Source organism: Phaseolus vulgaris, chromosome 6 (genome assembly GCF_000499845.2).
Source record: "Phaseolus vulgaris cultivar G19833 chromosome 6, P. vulgaris v2.0, whole genome shotgun sequence".
NCBI classification, from domain to species: Eukaryota; Viridiplantae; Streptophyta; class Magnoliopsida; order Fabales; family Fabaceae; genus Phaseolus; species Phaseolus vulgaris.
Window position 1 is genome coordinate 11,232,508 of NC_023754.2, and position 8,336 is coordinate 11,240,843.

Below are 8,336 nucleotides of genomic sequence, written 5' to 3' on the forward strand. Positions count from 1 at the left end.
ATGATGGTTGTACACCATTGTTAGGTTTTACTCGATATTATTTAAGGTGTTCTCAACGAATGTTGATGAGACTTTTTTTTTTAATTTTTTTATGAATGTTAATTATATATTTTTTCAATTAATGTGCATCATGATTTTTTTATTAACGTTTATAGAGATTAATTTTTTTTTTATCAATAACACATAAGTTATTCTTTATTAATAGTTTGTTAGAATTTTGTTCTAACTGGAGAAACATTTAATCAACATTAACTATATTAATTGTTTTATACCATCGACAATTGAAAGAATTTTAAATAGAAACCAATAAAAAAAAGGTATAATTACTTTATTCCTCACATTTAGGTTAATATTTAATTTAGTACAGTGATTTTTTAAAAAATCAATTTGGTTTCTGTTTTTTTTTAAAAGTATCCAAATTGGTCCTTTATGTTAACTTTTCTCCAATGGCGTCAAATGTTGCTGATGTGGTAGAGAGAACAGAGACACATTGGATTGGGTGATGTGTGAGCTGACACGTTGAGGAGTTTTGCAGAGATTAATAAAGTTCAACATGGGGTTTAGGGTTTCTTCCATTTAAGTGATGCTTCAAAGGGAATCCCCTCCTCTGCACCTCCGTCGACTGCACCTTCCACTCTGTAAACCACCTAGACTTTGAGCATCTGCTCCTGCACAACTTATGCATATGGGTTCGTTGGTGGCATATGTTTTTTTTTTGGCAAAAACAAGAGGTTTCGATAAGTGAACAAACTCCTTCAAGCAAACAATTAGATGAAAATAGAGTGTTTCAAACATCAAACCCCCTTCTTGTTACAACCAAATCACCCTAAACACGAATATACATAACTAAATTAAAATATACTCTAAGCCTTCTTGAGAGATTTGATAGCTTTAGATGGAGATTTGGGCTCCTTGGAAGCCTTATCGATTTTCTTGGGCAACAAAACATGGTTAATGTTGGGAAGAACACCACCACGGGCAATGGTCACACCAGAAAACAATTTCCCCAATTCCTCATTAAATATCGTTCTTCTTATTGTCACGAGAAGCATTTCCAACCAATTCAAGCAACTAAGCATCTAGGTATTCAAGAACAACAACCAAGTAAACAGGAGCATTGGTTCCCACACGCTTCATGTACCTTCATTTCTTCAAGCAACACCATACTCTTCGGACAGGAAATTGGAGTCCTACCCTAACGGACCTTGTGACGACTTCTTCTTTGGCCCATCGTCGTTTCTTCCTTTGGTGCCCTTCTTAATCTTTCCATCGACTTCCATGTCAGAACCCTAGAAATTAGTTGCACTTGAAATATAAGAGAGGAACGAGAAGGTTAAGGGATGTTAAGCAGAATAGGGACAATACAACATTCAATCCAATGTGTCTCTGTTCTCTTTGCCACATCATCAACACTTGACATCGTTGCGGGGAAATTAACAGAAATGACCAATTTAGGTACTTTATAAAAAACACAAGGACTAAATTGATTTTTTTTTAAACAACTATATTAAATTGAATATTAACCCTAAATGTAAGGACCAATAAGATAATTATACCTAACAAAAGTTCAATAAAAACGTCCAACAATCAACATCATAAAAAATAACTTTAATTGATGTCAACCTAATAATTGTGGTTCACATTAACTGATGTCATTAATTCTTTTTTTTTCCAAATATCAATTTAATTTTTTTTAACGGACGGAAAAATAACATCAACTTAGTTCTACTAAAAAATATCATCAATATTAAAATCGTTGAATTATTAACAATTATATAATATTTAAATAATTTTTTTGTTATATTTAATGTAGTTAAAATACTTATTTTAAACAATAAAACTTATTAACTTCAAATTAACTTCTCTAAATATGATATTAAAAAATAATTTAAAATAAAATAAATTCAAATTTTATATATTTAAATATCTTAAAAACTATGAAGTTATCACAAAGTCACCTTCTTTTAAGTGAATCCTTTATGATTTTTTTTTTATCAACAAGAAATAATAAATAAATATGAATCACTTAAGAGACACTTATACTGAAAATAAGAAGAAGAAAATATGACCAGTCTAACCCAAACTTCCAATAAAAATTACCTACAAATCCTTATCCCAAAAACAACCAAAGAGGTCTGCCATTGGCAGCAGCTAGGTATATAATCACATCAAGTTCTAAAGTACATATAAACATAATCAACTCACCAAACATTATAACCTCCAAAAGTAAAGAACCTATTTTTTTTTTTAAATTCCCTATACAAAAACACAACAGAATTACTCCTCCAAGGAGTCATAATATTGTAATGTAAGGAGCAACTGCTCCTATTGCAATATATCTCTTTACTCCATCTAGAAAGTCATACTTACATCCAACCTGCAAAACACACAACTTCTTTCTTCCTAGAACAAGAATTTAACATTAGATAGCGAAGTAAAGGAAACAAAGCTATTTATCAGATTTCATACATACCATTTATTCCAAACACCAGTCAGAACAAGAGAACTCTGCATCTTTTTCTTTACTAATAATCCAAACCCAAACTTTTCTTTTTCTTTACTAGTAATTCAAGCCCAAACTTTTTCTCGGTTAGAGTTGTTTTTACAACAAGTTACCTAACATTCCAAACCTCCATAACTCCATCCTATCTCTTTGCCAACTCAAACTTTATTAAAGTTGTTAAAATGTTATCGATGGAAAGAATTTTTTAAGGTAATGTTGCAAACAGTTAGACCAAAAAGAACCTTTCAAAGTTAAAAGATTAAAATATAAAAAAATATTCAAGTTGAAACTATTTAAGGCTTTCTAAAAACCTTTATAGTAACTAAAGAAGAAGGGGAAACAAAATAATTATCACTAACAAAAATAAAGTTTTTATAATAATCAAAGAAGAAACAAAAATATCTAGCAACTCTTTATTTTTACACAATATTTTAGTTTTAAGAAGATAAATTAATGCTAATTCAATTCAATTAATTCAAAACTACTAATAAGATATAATTAAAAATATAATTTATTTAATAAAACAAAGTACAATATAACACTACAAGAAAAATATTAAATAGAGATTCATTTTAGAGATAAAAAATAATTAGTCACTATATTAATTAAATTATATATTACTTTAGAGACTAAAAAAATTTATTGTTATTTAAAGTATAATTTCTATTATTAATAAATAGTTTCTAGATTCCTATCTAATTAGTTACCAAAAATTCTAACTAAAAATTTTAGAATCTAATTAATTGATAGTTGAAACTTTAGTAACTAATTAGATATCAATTTATGAACTATTTATTAATAATAAAAATTAATACCAATAACATTTTGAATCTCTAAAATAATATGTAATTTAGTTAATATAATGACTAATTATTTTTTATCTTTAAAATTAGTCTATTAATTATTTTCTTATAGTGTAAATAATGATTTAACTCACATTTTTTTATCAACAAGAAAAAATAAATCAATATGGATAACTTAATGGGTGATCAAACCTTTATACAAAAAAAAATAATAAAAGAATTAAAATCACAAACTCCTACCTATCCCAAGCACCTAGAAAAAAAACCCAAAAAAGATAAAAGAATTAAAATCACAAACTCCTACCTATCCCAAGCACCTAGAAAAAAAACCCTATGATGATCCAAGGGTAAAATTTCAAAAAATCTATGACAACCAATTAAATCAAAAGGGAAAATACAAATCTAACATAAAAATACATAAACAACTACCACTACCAGAATAACAAGTCTATTAAGAGTATCATTTACAAAAAATATCACATTGTGATTTCACATACTCACAAATATTGAAGAACCTCTTTTTTTTTAATTTATATATATATATATATATATATATATATATATATATATATATATACTACATGCATAATCTTATCCAAAAGAAAAGAGTGCATTATTATTATTATTATTTAATAATAATAATAATAAATATATATGAAACTATCACTCCTAGTAATAAATCAAAGTAAAGGATGTTTGTATATTGATCCAATAGTGAACAGCATTACCTATACCTAACTAATTACCTATTCTTATTTCTTGCTTTTTAGAATAGCATATAGCATGTAATTAAGTGGAAAGAAATAATTTCTTTACTGTATTAATTTGGTGAGACATTTCCTATGGAGCATAAAGAGAATAAGAATATGATAATGGAAAAATAATATGCTACCATTAAATGTATGGCATTCTTGAGGAATAATGCACATTATTCAAACATATATTAAAAGCTATAAGTTAGGAAACTATCACAAGAAATGTCATATATTAATGGAATGAAAGGTTGTGAGGATAACTAGCTTGACCTTTTACATTTTGACTGCGGCACAAAATTTAGTTGGCGGATAAGGTGGAATTTCTTTTATTCATTTGTGGCTAATGTCGAATGAAAAGCTTATGTGTGATTAATGATTAATGATTAAGGATTTTTTTTCAATCAAAATTAAAAGTCAAAGTTTTTCTTACATATATAAGTATTTTTTTTACATGATGTATTTTTCTAAAGTCAGAAAGTCAGAAAGGCACATAATATATTTATAATAATACAAATGATTTTAAAATCTGAAATGTCAACCTAAATACCATAACATAAAGTTTTATAAAAAAAAACTACAAAACTTTATTTTTAAATACAGTAACATTGATAAATGGATTAAATTTTTTATTAAGATTTATAAAATTTTGTTATCAATTTTTTAATAAAATTGTTAAAATAATTGTTTAGTATTTCTATTATTTTAAATAATATATATATATATATATTATATTCAAGCTGATGTTTAATATTTTTATAATAAATTAAGGAATATTATAAAACATCAGCTTGAATATTCTAATTGACTTTAGCAATATTGTTTAAATGAATTTATGATTAAAACATTGATATTGTTTATGATAATTAAATGGAGATTTCTAGTCACTTTTACTCCCTCAATTTTAAATTAGGAGACTTGTTCATATATAAGCAAAAGTCTCATATATTTCTTTAATCCACAATATGTTTTTTAACATTATAAGAAAAATAGTTATTTTATCATTATCTTTATAGATCAAAATAAAGAGGTCACAATTGGTGACTGAAATAGTTACCGATTGACATCAATTGCAAATAAGCAATCGAAACAATGATTGAATGACTTGTTAGTGATATTAAGTATGATACTGATTGAAATAGCGACAAAATATAAAAAATCCAATCACTAAATCAGTAGTTGTATTAAGAGGAATAAAAGTAATATTATTAGTGACTAAATAATCTTTTTCAATGATGCATTTTATTTCGCTCGTTAAATAAAATTGTTCATTTCAGTCTCTGAATTGATAGTTCCTAAACAAGATTCGAAAAACTTAGAAATTTTTTAGCTTGTCTCCGTGCTTCTCAAACCCCAAATTCGTGTAACCTAATTTCCTAAACTTGCTCCAACATTGAAGAACTCATGTGAGCTTCTTCATCTGTGACTTACCTTTAGCTTTTCATTAGTGACTGTTTTGCACCTTGACATCCTTCGTTCATAGTGTCACAAGCTAGAAAGGAGGAAACCCCAAGGTGGAACGCTAAGCTGATTTGAAGTTGAACGAAGTTGGAGAACAAAAGGAAAACTCGTGCTCTTCTTTCCAAATTCATCTATCACATTTAAACTCCTATACTCACATTTTTACGCCAAATTTGATTTCTTATCTCTAGGCCTGCCAAATCTCCGTCGTCGCCACCTCAAAGCTCACCTCATAAATATACGTAGCCACAACACCCAAACTCATCGCCACCACATGCTCGCCACGAATTAGCTTAGGTTTCTAGTTCACGTTCTTGATTCATGTACTTGGTTCATGGTCGAATATAGGTAATCTAATATTCTTTAATTTTTGTGTTCATAAAGTAAGCTTCTGAATTATTATTTCCTAGTTCAACATTTTGGTTCAGAACTTATCTATTTTCTCCCCCTTTTTTACATCATAAAAAAAAGAGTTCACAAAAAGAAATCGTCATTATTGTGAAGGGACTTGATGGTTGTTTAAGGGATGGGACTTGAGATGGTTGTTTAAGGGATGATTGAAGTACTAAGTGTACCTTCATCTGAATGAATACCTTAGAAAGAATTTTGAATTAAAGTAAAAAAAAATGCAGTAAGTTGTTCAAGCTTATGATTTTGTCTTTCCATATTTCTTAGATGTTGTGTGTCATCCTCTCTTTTGTCTTTTAATATTATTGGACATATTGACATACTATCCATGAGGTTTGGTGACCGTCTTTTGAAACTATCATACTTAGACAATACAAAAACTACTATAGAATCCCTCTATTTTTGGTACTAACAAACTCATAGGTTTAGTAAAACACAATCTGAGTTATCGAGTCTCAGTGATACATACTTATGTGATTCATGTAATGGATCGTCTACGTACTAGTTGTGTGCTGCATATTGCCAGATGATATGGCTTATGTTGTAGATGTTGATTTTGACAAATCAGGCTGTATCATCCAATACTCAAGAAAATATTTATGAAATCAACTCAATTGTTTCTAAATTTGACCCAATTAAGTTGTAGGTAGCCGACTTTTCTAGAACTACTACCATCCACTATTCAACCAATACCGAGGGAGCTAGAATTACTCTTAAAATCTAAAAGCTCATTTATTTTATAATGCTTGATAAAAAATGTGATGAACATTGTTGAGCAATTCTCAATCCATCCTTGCAGCTTCTATGGATGCTTGTATAAGAATTGACGCATACTGTCTAGGAGAAGTATTATCTACTGTTTCCAAATTTAGATCGTCTACCTCTTCAGCTTCTATACTTGATTGAGCATTGAGAACATATTTTTGAACAACATTCAACTCTACATTTTTCTTCAGCAAAGACTTGACTTCTTTAAAGAAAGTGTGGTATAAGTCAAAATGACTAGAAATACCATGTAGTAAAGACTATACCAATTTCCAAAAAGCGAAACTAGGTTTTGGGAGAAACATTGTTGTAAGATCTGGTGAATAAATTTGGCAGGCCTTACAAAAGATGATCGATGAACCTCCAGGCCATTATACTAAGTATGTGAATCTTATTGATTGAGACCATGAAATGAAGAAACACATAGTAAGTGCTTTGCTAGATTATCTTCGCAAGCAGAAATGTCTTTATCTTCATTAGGAGTGGCAAAGCGGGCCGGCCCGCCCCGCATATATAATGCGAGCCAGTTTTCGTGGTTCGCCCCGCATACGGGCTGGCCCGCAGGCTTGCGGGCCGACCCGTCTAACTTATATAAATTGACTATTACAAACATAAATCAAGTCTCTGGGAATTGATGCAATCTGAAATTATGAATTAATCAAGCTTGTGGTGTACAAGAAAATATGACAAACTATCACAAATTCTGAAATTGATTAGACAAGATGGCCAAAATTCATTCATAGTACACATCATCAATAGTTACAAGAGTTTTGATGAACTCAAAAACAACACTGAATAAGCATCTGACATCGATTAACAATCAAAAGTAGTTACCACATCAAACACTTGTTATGCAGTTGCTATTATATCATCTTCTTCCACTTCAAGAACATTAGATGCAACCTTAGAAGAACTTTCATCTTCCACTTTTTGATAATTATAATCTTTTCCATCATCTGCATACATTTGAACAATGACAATGAAAGAATGAATTTAACCTTAGAAAATCCATGCTTTAAAAAGTAATAAAATAACAATAAGATTGGTTAAAATAAATAAATTACCTTCAGAAAAACCATGCTTCCAACTAGAAGTGCAAATAATTGCTTCCACATTTTCAGGCAAAAGAGAATTCCTATACTTGTTAAGAATTCGAGAACCAATGCTAAATGCAAATTCTGATGCAACTGTGTTATAGGAATACTTAACAAATCTCTAGCCATTAAAGCAAGATTCCAAAAGCGTTGACTATTATTTTTCCACCACTCTAAGACATCTATATGCTCCAAAAAATCAAAATCCAAAGTTGGCTCCTTCAAATAAGTGTCAAGTTGTGTTCTTCCACTTTGATTAGCTACTTGAAGCTTGCACATTTTTAATTCCTATTATAGATGTATTAAGTTAGTAACATGGGGCAAGTACAACAAAAACTAAAAAATTGTCTGAAATACATTCAAGCAAGCAACTTACATAAAAAGAACTTGGTTTAGAAGTAGATGAGGATGAAGATTGTCCTTGCTTATGCTTTAGAGTATTTGATGTTGTTCTCAAACCTTTTCTAGAATATTCGACAAAAAGTTTGTATAATTTTTGCTTGATGTTTTTCACTTTTAGCTCCCTAGTCAATGAATCAATATTTTCAAA

The 8,336-nt window shown here is 29.1% G+C and overlaps 1 long non-coding RNA gene and 1 pseudogene across 1 annotated transcript; both read right to left on the reverse strand.

The window, feature by feature from the left end:
- Window positions 1-863: 863 nt before the first annotated feature.
- LOC137831099 (histone H2A.2-like) lies at window positions 864-1,280 on the reverse strand (annotated as a pseudogene).
- A 6,097-nt stretch (window positions 1,281-7,377) lies between these two features.
- Window positions 7,378-8,074, reverse strand: LOC137831101 (uncharacterized). Its single transcript, XR_011084338.1, has 2 exons — window positions 7,757-8,074; window positions 7,378-7,648 (listed from the first exon to the last, which is right to left on the reverse strand). It is a non-coding gene; the product is annotated as an uncharacterized lncRNA (long non-coding RNA).
- Between the last annotated feature and the right edge of the window lie 262 nt (window positions 8,075-8,336).